Raw genomic sequence first — 18764 nt, forward strand, 5'->3', positions numbered from 1 at the left:
AGGAGAAAGGGGAGAGCTGGAACAGGTCCATTGTAGCAGTCAACACTTTGTGCCAGTATTTAGTGCTATGGGAATGCAGTAGAGCATGCCTACGGCTGAGCTGTCCCTATAGGTCCTTTTATTGATCTTACCACAGAGAGGTGAGTTGCAAAAACTGAAAAAGAGAATTCTCATCAGAGCCCCTGGGAACTACATCTGAGAAAAGTCTGGTTAAGGATTTTGGAGTTGCCCTCCAATGCCTTCTGTGCTTATAGCTACTTCTTTCTTTAAAACTTCTAGGAGCGGGGGAAACCCTGAAGAAATTTCTTTGGGATTTATTCTCGTGTGTGCTGGAATTTCTACATCTGTCTGGGCTGGTTTTAAGTTCTGACCCTATGCTGAACACACTTGAGAATTGCTGTTGGATGTCACTAATATTCTACCTATCCGGGGAATATTTTGAAAGTCACAAGCCGGAGCAGTGGGTCCCGTTTACTTTCCCTTGTCCTGAAGTTAGGAACTTATATATATGTCTAAAATTATATCAAAATCTCTGAGTGAGTTGAATTGAAATGTGCAAATGAAAATGCTCTGTTCTACTTTGATTCTCTTAATCCTGCTGCATTTTTCTTTTATGAATTGGAATGAATCTTGCATTTTAGGAGGTCTGCTTCCTATATTCCAAACAGCCCTTTTAATATGAGACAACACTAACATGAATTTTCAAAGCCCACGCAGAATTTTGTCTGCAAGGACTGAAATGCAGTATCTGGAAGACACAGAAGAAATGCTAATAAGTATTTAACTTACTTCTTTTGAACAGTTATTTGCTTTGTTTGTGCCATATATAGTAAGTGCCTGAGCAGCTTTTATGATTTTATTATCGCTTACACCAATTTTGTTTTGCTGCACACAGTAACATTAATTTGCTCACTTTGAGTTTGTTCTGTCTCTTGATTACAAGAGCCAGAGGAAACAGCCAGCCACTTCTTTCATCTGAGCTCTATCAATGAATGTCTAATTAGAAGGTTCATTAGCTGTGTTTACTCTTTGGATCAGGACTCCAAGCTAGGCCACAAAACCTGATGGCAGATTCCTCCTTGCAGTTTCAACGGTTAGTTCTTAACTCCCAGAATCAATTAAATAGATGTTCTGCTTTTGTTTGATTCCAGCAATTAAACATAAACAAAAAGGTTCTTGGACAAATAAAACTCCCCTACCCTGCCAGCTGCAGAGCAATGTATGTGGTTTGAAAAAGCCTACTCAGCCCATTTTGAAAGAGATCATTTACTCATTTGCAAAGTCTCATTGCTTTGAACGGGTCTTCTGCCAACGTGAGAAGTAAGGGGTTAGACTCAAGAGACCGAGGGCCACATCAGAAGCGTGTTGTAAGTTGGCACTGGGCTGTAGGCTTCACTGAAGTCCTGCCACTTAAGGCTACCTGTCTTAAAGCTGTCACCGGAAAAGTGGTATTTTATGATGTCATAAAATACAAAAGAATAATTGTGACAGTTTTCAGCTGAATCAACTTCTAATGAATTGCAACAGAGATTCCTTTTCCCGCCCTTCACATGATTTGGTGAGTTAGAGAATGAAATTCTTATTCTGTATTCATTACTTTTAACTCATCAATCTTAATGGTTGTAACATCCAGTTTACGCTGGATTGTGCAAGATTGGAATCAGTCAATCGGATCTTACGGTACATCATGGAGCAACTGATAGATGTATGGTGTAGGTATCCCATAGCAGTAACATGCCGTGGTTGGAAGAAAGCAATAGAATCAATGTCTGTCTCTTTACCTCGCTGGCATTTGTAACCTCTAGCATGTTTTTTTTTCCCTTCCAGCGGCTTATCTAAGTCACTCCTTATATTTTTTATTTTTTGCCTTGGAAACCTTTTCACCACATTAAAATGTTCTTCACAATGTGGTTGTAATAGTTTTCAGTCTTCAGTGTGCCTGAGTTACTGTTCTTACCCGATTCCTTCTCAAAGTAATATTAAATTGAAGTGAATGCAGTTGTTTCAGCTGACTGAAAGCAGAGTGCTCTGCCCACATATCTAATATATACCAAGCATAATGATTCAAATGGAATTTTCACATGTCTCTGAATGCCCAATTCCCATTGAATCCCAAAGGAATTTGGACACAAAACTCCTTCAAACTCCTTTGAAAAATTACAGCTTGTTACAATTGTTTTTTGCAGAAAAAGATGAGTTACATGCCTTGTGTCATGCATATGTAGGGCAGCTGAATATGTATGCCTACAAATCTTAATTTCCCTGTGTCATTATACAGTGGTGTTTTCTACTTACAGTCTGTACTCATGCATGTTGAGTAATGGACTCAGTTAAAGACTTGAGACGTTCTCATCAGTACAGTGAACTACCTGAACATTAAGGAGCAAAGACAAAGTGGACCCTAAGCGTTGGTATGCCCCAAAGAGTAGCTCTGGGAAACCAGCTCTGTGACTACTGCAAAGTTTTAAATACGCAGTGAAAATAGCTATGTATATATAGTTTTGTTTGAGGGATGTACGCTGTAAGAACATGTGCTTGAGCAACTATAGATGATAATAATAGGATAAATTTCACATCCCTCATATTTTTGAAGTTGAATACTCATATCAGCAGCATATCCAGAGGCAAGCAGTGTAAATATTTCACTGTTTTCCCGTTTCTGCTGACCACATACTGAAGTTAGTTCTGTTGGTGATAACAGTGGGTAGAAGAGAGGAGACTGCGTTTACGATACAGTTGAGAGCATATGAAAGGCTCATAATGCAGTCAGACACTCTTATTTCCATCCAAAAACTTTCCAGTATGAATGACAAAGATAAAATGTGGGTCAAAAAGAGTATTTATTTGTGGACTGCATACACAGTTAAAAGGCAGAGAGATCTTATATCTGTGGTCTGCAGGGAATTTAAGCATACTCTGAATTCCTGATTACCAGGGTAAGTTCTTCCTTTGATCACAGAATCTGGATGAACAATTGAGGAATACTTTCCCTATAACTCAATTATTCTTTAAACCTTTGAGAGATTTTTCTCCTTGCTGCATATGCAGCAATAAAATTTATGTGGGGTGTACACAAAGCCACCTCTACCTTTTAGTATGTGTATAATCTCCCCCACGCACATGTGCAAGCATTTCTTAGCAAGATACAAGCATCCCATTATTTAATAGTCTGGCAGGTACTGCTGACCATAAAACACAGAAGGAAAGTGAGCAATAAAACTGTCTCTCTGTTGTACTGCAGTGTGGTGACTGGTTAAGTTTCACAGCAGTGAGCTGAAGTTGCTCAGCTCTGCAGTATATGAATAAAAATTACTAAACTTCTGCAGCCAGTGCACCTAATTTCCTACATCAGATCTTCTTGCATGCATCAGATTATTGGTATTATATTTGCTTATTAAGGGTGATAGTCAAGGATTTATGCATATGTGGGATAGAATACGAAATGCAGCCTATTGCTCTGTTTTTACGCTAATATAACTTAATTGAAACACTTGCAGAGGTCTGCAGGGGTTTAATCTCTGGCACTACTCCTCCTAGAGAGAAAATGGCTTTGCACCACTCTAACGCATAGATTAAATTGTAAATTACACAGTGTGTTTGAGAGGCTCTCATGTCATATATTAGCTGTGAGAATTCAAGTGTTTTCTTGATACTACTGCTAAGGGCAGATGAGAAGTTGCTGCTTTTTCTATTTGTTTGTGCAGTTTTTTGAGGGAAATAGAAATATTTCACTTCCATTAAAACTGCTGTTGTTTGTTTGGGTTTTTGTTTTTTTTTTTTTTTTTCATTTTGAGTGTGGGCAGTGAAAAGGGAATTGCTCAAAACTGGAACCCTGCAACTGAGTCACAGGCAGATCTTGTGATCTTTCACTGCTGAATAATAAAAAGATATAATTTTTCAGGGTTTGGAGTTTTGACAAGCTCCCAGGCTTTTGTCTTACGTTACTACATCTGAACAGCTATAATGTTATGTGACAGCCATCGCCTTCTATGATTATGAAGTCTAAGATACAGTTAGTCCCATAGTGTGGGAGAATCAACTCAGCCTGGGAATAGTCTCTGTTTTGCTGTTGGTAGCTAGAGCATGATACGTGTTTCAGGGAGCCCTGTGCAGATACTAAGCAATGCCTTCTACCTTTAGGCATTCCATGATCCTCGCAACAGAAGGCTTGGTTAGATCAGGATCTGTCATACTCAGTCTTCTAAAATTTCTACTATCCTGATGATAAGCTCTTAGTCCTTTCTGTGACTAGTGTAAAAACTTAAATGGTGAGCTAAATTTAGCTGTTCCAGACATTTTGTTTGTATCTTCTAAGCATTTGCAAACTGTTTACAGGAGTAAGTCTTTACTGATTCTTTTCAGTTGGCTTAATCATCATAATCATATTTTTCTTGTTTGTTAAATGTACATTTATTAACTCTGTTCACAGTCTTACCCTCTGTCTAATCCTATTCCCAGGGTATATCTTTCCTTTATACTTAATTGATGCCAGTAGCAGTTCAGAGCCTATGTTCTTCTGCAGATCTGGACCTTAAGGACTTTCAGGTTTAGTATTTTCAGCACTTGTATTGTCACTATCTTAGACCCTTTAAAAGCCCTCAGGTTAGTAGAAACTTGCAGCATAAATCTGGCTTTTGTATAAAAGAAATGTATTACTGAAATAACTTCAAAAGCACTTAGAATCTATAACTAACCAGTCAGTCTGTTTATTCGGCATTGCCAAAAGCTAGTCAGTCTTTGTTTTAGTTACTCCAAAGTCTCAAAGGGCTGTTGTGGCTATTGAGCAGATGGTTGTAAGTGTTACTTTCTAAGTGATTGTCTGCTTCCTGTCTGACAGTAGAAATGGTGAAATGTGCACTTACACTGGCCCCAGTAATTAACCAACAGGGTGTGGGAGACAGTTTGGTTTACCTAGCTCATCCATTGCAATTGGGATGAAATTCCTGCAGCAGCTGGAAGAAGTGCAGTTTCTAGGCTTCTACAGTAAAAAAAAAAGAGATAAATCTTCAAGGGTCTGCTGATTCTCAAACACGACCGTCAGAACTGACTAGAAATGGTATTAACTTTGCTTTTCAAGGACAATAACCTGGCCATTTATTACGAGGTAGGATAAAGCACTTGAGATGGTGCTGTAGAGAATAGCTCTGAGTAGACAGGATTAGGAAAGATGAGGTAGCCAGATATATCCTTTTATCTCCCGTTTTTCTGCTTCTGTTGATGGAATCCATAACAGGATGTTTGTGAAGCTATAATAAGCATATTTCAAATACTGAAGCCAAACATGAGAAGTCATGTTTCACCTTTCAATACAGCGGTCTGCACTACAGAATAATGCAGCTGGGAAGCAGTGTAAAAGCTGTTAGTTTGCAGTGAAGAGTTTTACGGCTAGATTCTCACTGCCTCCTGGTTTGTGCCTGACTGCAGATGGGATGACCTTTGGTAAAGCTGAGAGAGCTTTCTGACCTACAGCACATCAGTATAATGGTTGTATGTCCTTCAACAGTGCTCTTTTTCTGGTATACAGGTATCGAAATGATAAAATGGATGGGAACAAGAAATGACAAGAAGACAAGAGATTGTGGCAAAGGGTTCTCAAGTATGTAATTCACTAAACCATCAAACCAGGAGTTTTTGTGCCAGTTTGAGCTGCTACACTTGCATCAGTTCATGCATTATAAATACAATGAAGATTATCTCTTCCAGTTCCATGGTTTGAACTGGAATTCCTGGAAATTTTCACTTGGTGAAGGATAAAACCACAGGATAAAACAGTTAACCTCTTTGTGTTACTGCACCACATACTGTGATGTTAAGGAGAGTGTATTGCATCTTTCAGCGACACCTCAGAAATGGTATGAAGAGTTTATATGCTGTCACTGTGTTCAGAGGAACAATCCTTTGTGCATACATTTTTGTTGTACTGTTGGGAAATGTTTCCTTTATGTTCATGGGCTAAAGAGCCCTCTCATATCATGAGAAAAACATATCTATGCACGGTCCATAGACACAGACCAAAAATGGTTGTAACCAGATTTAAGGAAGTCCTTGTGCTTTGTGTAATCTTGGGCAAGTCAGGCACTACTCCTGAAATGCATTTGCAGCTCCTTTGCTCTGGAAAGCAACACCTTAGAGGCTGAGTCTTCGATGCCTTGGATTTCTAGCTAACATTTTTCCTTTCCCACTTTTGCTTGCCTAATTACATTGCAAGTGCTTAAAAGCAGGCTCGCTCTCTGAATTTATGTAGATGCAGTATCTAGGAGACTGATGTGGCTCTACAATATGTGGCATAATCAATAAAAGTAAAGCATAGAAGTAGCACTTCTTGATCACTTAAGACAGGGGTTTGTTATCGTAAGGAGGAATATGCTTTAAAAGATTTCAGTGAAGACATTTGTACAAGCTCTGATATGTACTTGGGCTTTTGAAGTACTGGGAAAAAGATTTCAAGATAACTTTTTATGATTTCAGGAAAAGATACCTAGTTTGTTTGTTATATTCATTGCATGCTCAACATGGAAAGCAGTTTCATTAATTCCTTTTGGTTTTTTACTTCAAGAGTGGCTACATGCAACCTATTTTTAATCTTTCTTTTTCTTTTGAGTGTGTCCATGAAGATAACAAAGAGGAAGTTGTCACATTATCCACAACATCTAGGGACGTGTGTAACTTTCTGTAAGTCTGGGATGCTCTTTCTGTTGTATTTATTCAAGTGATTTGTAAGCATGACAGTGCTCTTGTTTCCACTAATCTGAGCAAAGGAGAAGTGGCACAACCTGGATTATTCCTGTAACGAATTTGATCTTTACATCTGGTAACATCTGAAGTTTAGGTTAAGACCAGTAATTCTGGAGATCAGATGTTCAGAAAACTGATTAGGTGCTATGAGTCTGCAGATTTTGCTGAAGAAAGAGAAGCTGTTCTGTCAGCTTGCAGCCCTGGAAACAGCTGCTCCTGCAGCACTGCACAGCCAGTAGGAAGCAAATGCCTTTATTTGTAGGCACAGCACAGTCAGAGAGGTGAAGGTGCATTTTTGGGCTGTCTCCTCAAAGTGCATATGTGTGGGATAGCTGAGGGGGAGGAAAGAGAAAGGGAGGAGTTATTTCTTACAGTAATGCAGCCTGATGAGTAAGACAGGAGGCAAGCTATTGAGTTCAGTGCCCCCTGAGGTTTGATGCTGCTGTGTTCAGAGACAAAAAAAACGCATTGCAGATTTCATTTTGCCTGACCAAGACTGTACAACTGCATCTAGGGCTTGCCTTGAGGGGCAGAGTTACTATCCATATAATCTGACCTAAATCATTCCTTCAGGAAGCTTGCCATGCCTCACAGCAGCCTGCAGTGGATTGAGAAATGCTGGGCACAGTGGGAAAGGAAAAGGCTGCAGGAAGGGTTAATTCTGGATTTGCAGTTCCCTGGGGGAAGACTGCAGTAGTTTGGTGCTCCGTGTACTCTTCCAGCGCCTCCTGCTGGGAATTTACCCCCATGGAGCTGCAATTTAGGGGGACAAGGGAGGGCAGAAAGGGAGCAAAAACTTTTTTTTCTGGACTTTTCAGGGAAGGAGATGCAATCTGCCTGCATGAGGTCTAATAAGGGCCTAGGATTGGTGTGTCAGGGATAGCAACAGAGGCAGGTGCAGCCCAAGGGAAAAACTTAAGTGAAGTTTCTCTGGGCATCCTTAGGGAGGGATGGGACATGGCAGAGGGGGATTTGACCTTTTGCAAATGGAAAAGGAGGGAGCAAACTCTCTTGCATCAGCCCTTGGCAGTGTCCTCTGCCTGCCACTGCAGGGACGTGATGGTAGGACCCTGTGCTGTGTTCTCTGTAGTGGGAATTTATGGGTTGATAGAGGCTTGCTATCAGCAGAGAGGGGAAGGAAGAGGCAGAAGGGATGGTTTGACTAGCTGCTGTCAAGAGGAGCGTAGAGAAAGCATTACTCAGTCTGCCTCCTCCCTCCTCCCTCTGGGAAGCTGCTGCTTCTGCAGCAGGTCCAGTTTCTGGCAAAAGTTCAACACTGCACCAACTTTCAAAGAGAGAGGAGAAGGGAGGGAGAGAGGAGGAGAGTCCCGCATAAAGGAGGAGCTACCATGTCCCAGGCTCCCTTTGGCCAGAAGCCTAACTGCTGCAAGCAAGAGAAGAACCGGTAAAAGCAAGCCTCCTCTTTCCCGTTCAGCTGCAATGCCTGCTTTGCCCCAGCTTTCATATAGTTAACAAGCTTTCAGTGGCATTATCACCTCCAGACCTCACCCCAAGAGCTGGTGTTTGTGGTTTATACTACATAAAACTCTTCCCCCAAGTAGCCAAAAATGATGCAACAAAATAAGGTCATTGGGGTATCCATGAGATCACAACAATTTTCTCCCAGGGAAGGTGGTTTTATTTTCCTAAGTGTTCTGAGAGAAGGGCCCAGGTAAAATTTGGTGAGGGGAGTTGGGGGGGAAAGTCCATTTACCCCTCCCCCCAAAAATCAACAACACTCAAGAGGAAGGTGTTAAATAAGGAATAGAAAAGTAGGATGGGAACAGATAAGAAATCAAGACAAACCTATCAAAACATGAGTAAATAGCTGAGGAGCAAACAAGAGTGGGCTTTGTACCAGCCGTAGGTCTTGTCTCCCTCGCTTTCTTACAAAAGTGCCTTTGCCAAGCACTAACTTACAAGGCAGTGCCTGTGGACACCAAGTGCTTCTCCCCACCAAGTCCAGATTGCAGGAACTGGGCCCACTTCTGCAGTGGGAGTGGAAGAACCTGGTTTCCCAGTCTGGTCAGCATGAGGGGATCAAGTTCTCTGCCTGCCCTTGCACACTGAGCAACTCTTGGGTGACTGTCAAAACAAAGCATGAGATTCTTTTGCCATGTGCACCTTCGTATGTATGTCCTGTAGGAGAGCAGCTTCAGTTGTGTGGGTCTGGACATGCAGTACTATTTGGTCATTTTTTTTTTCTCCTTTTCTGTTCTATGACAGTTATTAAAGTCAGTGGTATATAGCTATGTGAGAATGAGATGGAGTGCAGGAGAGGAAGAGGAATCAGCTGCTCTGCTGCTCCCGGTGAGTAGGAGGTGGATACGGCAGAGAGGGAGTTAATTGCATTTCTGGAGCTCTGAGGGAGTGCGGTGGTCTCTCCGGATTGCAGTGGGGAGATGGGAGTATGGCAGCTTTGCTGATGCTCTCCCTGGAGCCAGGCTCTAGGGAACAGGCTCCATGGGTGCTCTGGGAAGACAATGGCTATGGAGGGAGCTGTGGCTCTTGCAGTTATTTGCAGGGAGATTTTTTGGCAGAAGGAGACCGGCTCTCCGTGGGAGGGGGTCTGGCATGGCTGCAGTGTCTCTCCTGCAGCTATTGCTTGTGGGGAAGGGCAGGCCTTGTGCTTGCAGCCAGGGAAGGGCGGTGGCTGCTGACATGCTCCTCTTTTGCCGCAGAAGGATGCTGAGTCACTCCTGCAGCGCCTGCTCCTCCGTTTGAACTTCCCAGTCTTTCCTTTTCCTGCAGTAAAACTGATGGAGACAGCTCAGACTCCTCTTTTCCTCTAGCCAGACTTTTCTCTCTCCCTCCTGTCTCATTTTTTTGCCTTTCTGGTCCCAACCAAAAGAAGGCATTGATTTAAAATAAAAATGTATCACTGTAGCTACCATAAGGTGATGCTGAATCTATTTCTCCGTTGGTGATGGATTTTCCTGTTCCTCTAGAGAGCAGCAATAATGTTTGATGAATACAGTGAATGCTGCAGCAATTTTCTTCTTTAAAGGAGCCCTCCTGGGCATTGAATTAGCAATGATTATCCACCGGGCAGACATTTCTTGGAAGAAGGGCTGGGGTGGGGAAAACATGATTTTATTGTGTGTGTGTTTTGCTGGAATAGGCAGCAATAAAGCACTCTGTACTGCTGCTTTCCACTGCCTACTGTACAAGCTATTCCTTTAACTTCTTTTTCCTCAGGGATTGCTACAGAACATCGCAGTAAAACTCTCAAAAATCACCCAGCATGCAGCTTTGCGGAGGATGCTCTGCAGGAAAATAGGAAGGTGAAAGATCAATCTCAGTGCAGGACTGTGCTTGTTTCAGAGAGACCCGGACTTGGGGAGAAATGGGTGCTGACTGAACACTGGTCGCTGGCATAGAAAAAACTTCCATCAACATTTCACTGTTTGTCCTTTCCAAACATTAGTGGCAGTTAACATCTGCAATACCGGATAGGAATTTACTAAATGAAGGGTCCTGGTCTCCTGAAAATCAGAGTGCTTGATTGAGCAAGCTTTCTTGTCAGTGGATGATGATTTGTTGCTTACAGCTCTGTATTGAACTATCCTATAATCTTACTTCCTTTGTATTATTACAAGGAGATGTTAGCACTACATTTTAAGATTAGCTCATACGTCCTAGTCTAAAATCCTGCTTTCATTTGTTCGGAACTTCTATATTTAATATTAAAAAGAAAAAAACAAAGCCTAACTTTTGCTTTACAAGCTCTTTTGCCTCCCCATGTTTTAAAGCAGGGTCTTGAAATTTAATAATGGTGAGCGTTATTGCACAGTTGTATCTTGTTTCATTATGATGTATTGTGATGAAGTCTTTTAATTAAGTGATCGTGCACATTTTTTTCCAGAACACTTGTAGGTTTATACAGTAAACTGAAGTTTATCTATTAATATACATTTTTTTTTATCCTCTTCCTGTAGTGTTTGACCCCATGTACTGTTTACAGCATGCAACCCAAATTCTACATGGAATACCTTTAGTTTTTATATATTTTTTTTTCCCATGGTGATCACACTGTAGTTAATTCTAAAATACCTAAAATAGTGAAATACATGCAAGAAGAAGCATTTTACCATTTAACAAACCATTGAAAGCCAGTTCCTCCTCCTCCAAGTTTTAGGACAAAGTAAGGCCAATTGTGGCCAGTCCCACAATATATCTGGCTCATTAGGTCTTCCTGGTCTGAAATCTAACTATGAGCTTAAAAATAGCGATGAGACCAGCAGGGTACATTAGCTACACACAAAAAAATCTTGATCGTTAGTCCCTGCTGCTTCTAACTCTAGCATTTATTTTAGTTCAGTGACCACTGCTAGCCACAAATCTAAATCTAGCCAGCTGTCCTTGGCACAGATGTGCTCTAAATCTCATCGAGTCCTAATCCTAACTTGTTTGGGAACATGACTTTTGGGGAGAGTTTGCTAGAAGAATAAGAATTTGAAAACTTGTTTCTGAGCTCTGAAATTCTGGCTTCTAGGGAGCTGCTGGTCAGATGCAGAAAAACATTTTCCTTTTTCTCAGCCTGTGTTCCACAATCTAATCTGCTCACATACTTACTGCTTCCTTTTTCAAATCTGTTTTTAGCTCAGCCATTCCTAGCTGCATGTCTTTAGGGGTATGCAGATGCTACATAATGAATAAGTTATTTTTCTTGTAGAAAGACAAGAGGGTTAGAGTGGAGGCTTGGAATTGGGAAATCTTTTTTGTCAAGTCCTGCAATTTTCATAAAGTTATTTATATAGACAGAAGTATCTGTCTGTTTCCCTGCAACATCGGTTACATCAGGCTTCAAGATTTCATTTGAATAGCTTTAAGGGGATTACTCAAGTTAATAAGGAGTATGTGTAGGAAGGCTGCCGGTCTTCCCTTCTCTGTGTGTCTCTGTCTTCCTCCCACACTTACCATTAAAGTCTTTGAGGTTAGTAAACTGCTTTAGAACATTTGGAACTGATGCCTGTGAATCTTCTCTGGTAGCCATTGGGCAGATCATTCCTAATGCACTTTGTGTAGCTACAAAAGGAGTATTAAAGACCGGGCCTTTGAAATGCAATAGTTTATCAAAGAAATAGAATTAAAGGATGGAGGAAAATAAAAGGGAGAGGAAGCATCAAGTTTTTTCCAGCGATTTAATTTCAATGTGTGTTTGTATATGTTTGATTGACTAATAATAGAGTAAAACATTGTCTTATTCTGGAGCTTTTAATCTACGGATCTCAAGATGCATCACAAATACTAATCAGTTAGCTTCAAAGGAGATTTGGGTTGTCCTAGCTAAATGTTAGTTAAAGAATGTTTAAGTGGTACTGACAATGTTTTCTCAAGATGGTCCTATTGCATTTGCTCATTATAAAGACCACGGTCACCTAATGGCTTCTCATGAGTTGCTCCAAAATTACACCACTGCAAAGTGAAACCAAAATGAGGACATTTTTGTTAGTGTCTTACTTTAATACATTTGATTATTGATTCTGGTTAAGAATCTGATCAGTGTCTTTCCGAGTGGAAAATACTAGCTGTGTCTTTCCTGCAGTCTGACAACATTCGGAATGATTATGTGCAAAATGAAAACTCTTATTTCCCCAGGCTAGTACTCCAGATATGTAAACCCATCCTATTAAAGGAGTAATTTACTTAACAAGGCACAAAATTGGCTTGCCATCCCATGAATAATTGGAATAAGTATCTGCCATCTGAGCCCTTGCTGCAGCCACTAATACAGATTGAGATTTGCAAGGTTTGGCCAGACCGTGTGTTAAAAGTGCTCGCATGTACAGACTAAACTGCCTTGTGGGCTGGGGAATTACAGATGGGCCTCATCAAAATCTCTGAACATGCCTGGTGCACTTGTATGGCAAAACAGGCAGATGTGAACAGGGGGTGAGCAGGAGGTAGAACAGGCCATGTTTATTCTAGCCTCTTATCAGCCCGACTTAGTAGAAGCTTTATGTTCTGTTGGGGTCTGAGGATTCTGTGTGTGTAACATCCTGTGTTGTGGAACAGTATATATACGATCAGCTATGTGGGGGTGGGGGAATGGATATATGTACCCTTCACACTTTATGGGATCAAGGGTCTGGAAATGGAACAAGAATGTAGAAATTACAACTTTTCATTACATGAATCTTTCTAATTTCAGTAATAAAATGTAGCTTTGTTTTCCATAAATCATAAATCTGTTATGGTCAGGAAGGAAAGAGAATACAAAATTTACCTGAGGTATGGCTCAGTCCCACCCTAGCTCTTTATCAGGATAATATTGCCTAGCTTAATATCATAAAAATGTTTAGCACAGGGACCTAAGTAACATTTCATCCATGTCTGGATTTCTTCTGGGTGACTTTACCCTGTGAAACATTTATCTCCCATCTTCCACCACTGCAACCCACGCACCAGAGACCCACTCTCAAGGAACTGTGTTTAAAAATGATTCACTGCATGTGTTTGGATCTGACACATTTAATTATAGTGCTCCATCTGTATGAGATAATACAGAAGAGCAATTGAGAAGAGTCAGAGAGGTGCTAGGATTCAGATTGGATCCCAGATGTTTTGTGTGTTAAAGAATGATAGAGGTTAAAAATTGGGGAGTGTATAAATGGGCATCAGGAGGCACATGGTGATTGAATGTAATTACTTCATTGGAAAGGAAGGAAGCATGAATTAACAATACAAAGTTAGGGGTCTGTCTATCAGCATGTTAAACAACAGTCATTTATTAACATCTAAGGTTACCTATACGTTATGGATATGACTTTGTTACTTCCTGCTGCCTTGCTCAGGGCTAAAATTTGAATCTGTGAGCTTCAGAGCCAAAGATGTCAGTGTAAGTACTTCAAGGTAATGAACTTGGTCCCAAGGCTGGTGTTACCAAAGATTTATTTCTGTCCATCAGGCAGTCACTGAACAGGCAGTTTTACAAGTTTGAGTAGTGAGACCAAATCTTCACCTGTCCTCAGAAAATCCAAGCGTGAATAGTAGTTTTAGGAATAGCAGTAGTATTATATAGGGAAGCTTGCCAGACAGTAGCACCCTCCTCACAGGGACATAAGCATTGATGCTAGACCTCATGACCCAGACATGACAGGAGTCTGGCAGACACTTGTACATTAGTTCTCACCGAAGTTGTGTGTTCATTTGGGGCTCTGGCTAAATCTTTCAATTTACTATTGTCATAGCAATAAATAAATACAGAGACTCAGCATGATTGTTTTTGTTTCAGACAGGTTGTCTTCCAGTTCTTCAAATGTTGCCTTCCATGATGAGATCATTCCAACCAATACTTTTCAAGATCTAGTACTTAGAAGTCACATCGCTGGACTAATACGGCATCTAAGCGGATAGGTAAGTGCTGCAGCTTTGCTGCTTTTCTTGGTAACATACTGTGAATTATTTATGCCAACTCTTTGTTGTCCCGGAGGCTTTGATGAAGGGAGAAAAATGCCTGAGTATGCAGCTTCACTTATAGACCACAGTAAAATGGTTTATAAAACAGATGTGTCAGCAGGTAGTAGAGTTGGTTACAAGCTGTTGTAAGGATGGGCTGACCACCTACATGGATGTCATGTATTACCTGAAATTGCAGCAAGAGAAAATTTGCTGGATCCTATCATAGAGGATCTGTTATTACTTGGGTATAAAAAGTATATTTTTCTCTCTCTTAGATCTCTGTGAATCTGGTGTTATATTGGCAGTATAGCTTGGGAAAACTGTCATGCACATCTTGGTTTAAAGAGGTACATAAGCAGGAGCCTGACTTTAGAAAATAATGTAAAACTGTTAATGAACACTTTTCATCAGAGCATGAGCCAGCTGGCTCCCATTTCTGTAGTATCTGAACGTCACAAAACTTTAGTGCATGGATCCCCTGTACACATCTCTGTAATGGCACACCATTCCCTGTTTAGCAGTTGCGAATGGCACACACATTTATGGACTTCCAAAGAGATCTAGTCACGTAACACACTTTTATGCATTCCTGTGAGTCCCACAGTGCATCTTCTAGCAATTTTGTACTTCTGAAGATCTTTGTAGTAAAGGCTGTAAGTGATTTTCTGAGGATGTCCATGGGAAAGCAGCAACCTGAATTTAGTTACATTGTTACCCAGAAATACCCTGTTGTTATGATATCTAACTAATGTCTCTAATAAAAATGAGAGAAGACAAATGGGTGCATAGCTACATTCATCACAGAGACAAGGTAAGTGCATTTAATTGTTTTTATATATGGTATTATTGTGAAAGGCAGGTGTCATCTTGTCCGTTGCCCCAAATTCTGCATGTCTTTGCTTATGCACCTTCTATTACTGCCTAAAACAATTGCCTGTAATAAAGTAGGCTGCTGAAGAACATGTAGATTCTATTACGCATGCAGCTGCTGCAACATTTGTAATTCAATTTGTTAAGGGATGTGGACATCAGCTCTATTAAATTATCTGCCTATGAGAAATGTGGGATAGGAGGGACCATTAGCAAATGCCATATGCTAACCTCAGCCTTGTCCGCACCATAATATAAGTTATGAACAAAGGCATATTCCCATTTGTAGTTACCTCATACGAAAGAGACTTATAGGGTCATCACATCCATTGTTCATGCAGACTACGGGATGAGGTTTGGGCGAGGGAAAGAGGACACAGACAGATGCAAAGCTGTGTGATGGATATGCCTGATTACAGCATGAACAATAGCTGAGGAGAAAGGATCGTGCTGAGCTTGCTGCTGTGAACTTACTAAAAATTTAATGAGCCCAATCTGCCACCTTTGCATCCAGCAGGAATTTTGTCATTGATTGGAAAGACAGCAGAATAAGGCCCAATATCAGACATCAGGTAATGTCACTGGTGCACAGTTTTGCTGCTATTCTTTTTAAGAGATGCAAAGCCACCGGTAACAACGCTTGCACATGCTCTTGTCACTGCTTCACAGAAAGGTAAACTAGGGTTACAACATTTTATCCTCTGCTCTAAAATGACTGCTGTACAGTTACACCTTGAGAAATACCCATCAGCTGTCATGACTTTCAGTTCGCTTCTCCCATGTAGTGGCCTAATTACTAGTCTACCTTCCTGCCCAGAGAGTAAAACCTAATCAAAGGGTTCTGAGGCTCCTCTAATTAGTCCTTACCTTCCAAAAGCTGGGAATAAAATCCAGGATTTTTTACCAGCAGACCCCCGTTCTAGCTATTTGATTATACTGTTTCCTTCAGAAGCTTTTTATTGGAGTGTTTCAGTCCAGTTTAGACTACTTCTTTTCAGACCACCTTATCTTGCTTTTCTTTTAAGAGGTATTCAGTATCTCACATCATAGTTTGCTGGCTTAGGACTAGGCTTTCCTGTACCTCCATAGTAGAAGTAATATATAACGTCAAGAAGGAAGCTGTCTAGAACATGATTACTTGCAGTCTTACTAGTAACTTGGAGTCATATTTAAGGTTAAATTTCACTCTAGGTAGTCATGAAGGCCAATCTGATTAGTAGTGTTTGTGCACAGAAGCCATCTTTGATATTAGATTATCGCTGCTTTTTCCCTATCAATTTTTTGCCAGTGTTCATTGATTAAGTGTGCTGCTCCAGGCACAAATACATAAATAAATAGAATCACGTCCTGCAGTCCTGCAGCTAATCAATGGGCTGGTTTTTAAAAGTTTGCAGATCACATTACAAGGGCAAGTGCTATTGCAGGTTCAGCAGATGTGGCTGCAAGCTGTGATTTTGCATGCAAATGTGATTTAAAAATAAAACAGTGTCTCCCTGAATCTCAGCTCTCTGGTTTCAAAAATGGCCCGTTCACTCAATGTTTTGCTAGGATGCATTTATTTAAACACCTTTTTATGTGATGAGGCTGGCACAACCAGAAATTTGTTCCAGCTTTTCTTACTATTCTGTTCTTTGCACAAGGCAAAAGGAATTTCACATCAGAAAAGCCTACTTTAGCCCATCTTCACTGATCAATATCATTGGACACAGTGCCCTAATATACACTGGCAAAGCAATTAACTCTTATTATTTTGTGTGATTCCTAGCCTGAAGGGACTAGGTGGAAGCAGTGTTGACTCAGTGCAGTTGTAATGGAGATGAGCAATTCAGTGGATCTTTTAACATGCCATAATAATGATTTTTTCCTTTTGTTTGATGTACAAAAGTGTCCATTTTATTTTTATCAATATGTCTCTCTCTTTTCACTTACTGACATTCTTATATGTGGTATTTTGACATTCTAATAATATTCTTAAGGGTCCTTCCAATATTAAGATGATATTAAAAACCTGAGAATGAAATAAACAGGTTTGTGAAAGTTTTGTAGGAGGAACTGTACAAGCACAGATTCCCACAGATATAATGTTTTAAATTGATAAGGTAAGTAAATAATGGAAGAAGTTTTGCCCAAAATGGCACAGTGCAGTAAGGAAGACCAATCTGAACCTGGCTGTTATTTCCAGTTATCCATTAACTGATGCTACTGTCCCTCCTTACAATCTCACATAATAATGTACTATCCATATAAGAAAGCAGACTCCAGTGCTGACTGTGATCTCACCCGTAAGTGTTTAACTCCATCTTTATCAGCAATATGTCCTAATATATTACTATATCCTAAAGTAGCTAGAGAAAGTGGGACTCTTTATTGATTTCTATAGACTTTTAATTAGGTCCTCACACAAACCTGCCTGAATCTGTTAGAGTTACTGGGAGCTTTGTCAACAATTCCACCCACTTCAGAAGAATATTTATGCCCCTAACTTCTTAAGTCAGCAGGAGACTTGCTGTAGAACGGGGGACATCTCTGTGCACCCCCATCCTCCTATGGAAGGGTCATACATGCTTAGAAAATTTTGAGCTGTCATGCCAGTGCTTTTAAGTCAATATCAGCAGTGACTGAGGTCCACAGATATTAAACTAACCTTGTGTTCTAAATACCTGACTATTAAATACTGTGTTTCGCTGATGCTTATTTCTGCATACCTAAGTGTCCTTACTTACTCTCTTTTCCACAGCTAATACTTCCTTATAGTTTACTCTTTCACATTTATAACAAATACGTTCTTCTGAAATGCAAAACAGTGGCAGAAATTCTTGTGTGGAGAGAATTCTGAGTAGAGTCTGTATCTGTGATGAATCTTTATTTTAACAACAAGTGGATTAACAAACATGAAGGGAAAAGCTTTTGAGGAAGAGAGGGTGGTCTCTTTCTCATCAGGCTGCTAATATACTCATTCTCAACCACAACTGGTTTGAACCATCATGTTACAGTATACGTTACATTTTAGCCTAAGCTTTTTATAGATCCTGTGATTTTTAAAGGAAGGGATTATCTGACCACAGACCACAGGACCACTGTAAGTAAAGGTTATAAAATGTTACATGAAAAATCAAGAATCATCCTGTAGGATTTAATTTTTTAGTACCAAGTCACCATGGGCCAAATCCTGCTTACTTATGTTATAGCCAAAGGGTGTTTTGTAGGGATAGGTTCAAGAGTGATTTGGCCTCATCTCTTTCACAAGATCATTTTTGTCTAGGCTGGCTGTGGCATGTCTGCACAAGTGCCACTGTCTGTGAGTTGTCTAGCGATCAACAGTGACAGCAGAACATGACACTGTTGTTCGTTGGCATATAACAGCAAACAAATTGACCTTATGTATCACACATGTCAATAAACCAGACAACTCTATTCGTTTGAAAATAACTGCTCTTTCTCTTTTTTTCTGCTTTCTCTCCTATTCCTGCTCCCCCCCCCCTTTTTTTTTTCAGTAGGTAGAACCAATGGTGTGTAATGTAGACATCTCAGTTTTGATTTAGATAGTCTTCACGTACCAAGCTACAAATCTTCTGGGTTTGAGTGCCTATTCTGAAGACACAAAGCCAAGGGCTGCTGTGTGTTATTCCAGGTTCTGAGACCAATAGTCCAGTAGTTAGTTGTTTAGTACATCACCTGAGCTTGGGGTATCTTAGAGCAGAATCCTTTGCCTTTAATGTCCTTTATTCCTCTACAAAAGACTTACAGAATTGAGG

At 40.4% G+C, this 18764-nt stretch overlaps 1 protein-coding gene across 1 annotated transcript in view; it reads left to right on the top strand.

Moving 5' to 3' along the window:
• Positions 1-6572: 6572 nt before the first annotated feature.
• DOCK5 (dedicator of cytokinesis 5) overlaps positions 6573-18764 on the top strand; it is a 120839-nt gene continuing 108647 nt past the window's right edge. The window contains exons 1-2 of the mRNA XM_052805362.1: positions 6573-6672; positions 13977-14094. The gene's annotated coding sequence lies outside the window, so the exon portion shown is untranslated. The remainder of the gene's footprint in view (positions 6673-13976; positions 14095-18764) is intronic.

This window comes from Harpia harpyja, chromosome 13 (assembly GCF_026419915.1).
Source record: "Harpia harpyja isolate bHarHar1 chromosome 13, bHarHar1 primary haplotype, whole genome shotgun sequence".
Classification (NCBI taxonomy): Eukaryota; Metazoa; Chordata; class Aves; order Accipitriformes; family Accipitridae; genus Harpia; species Harpia harpyja.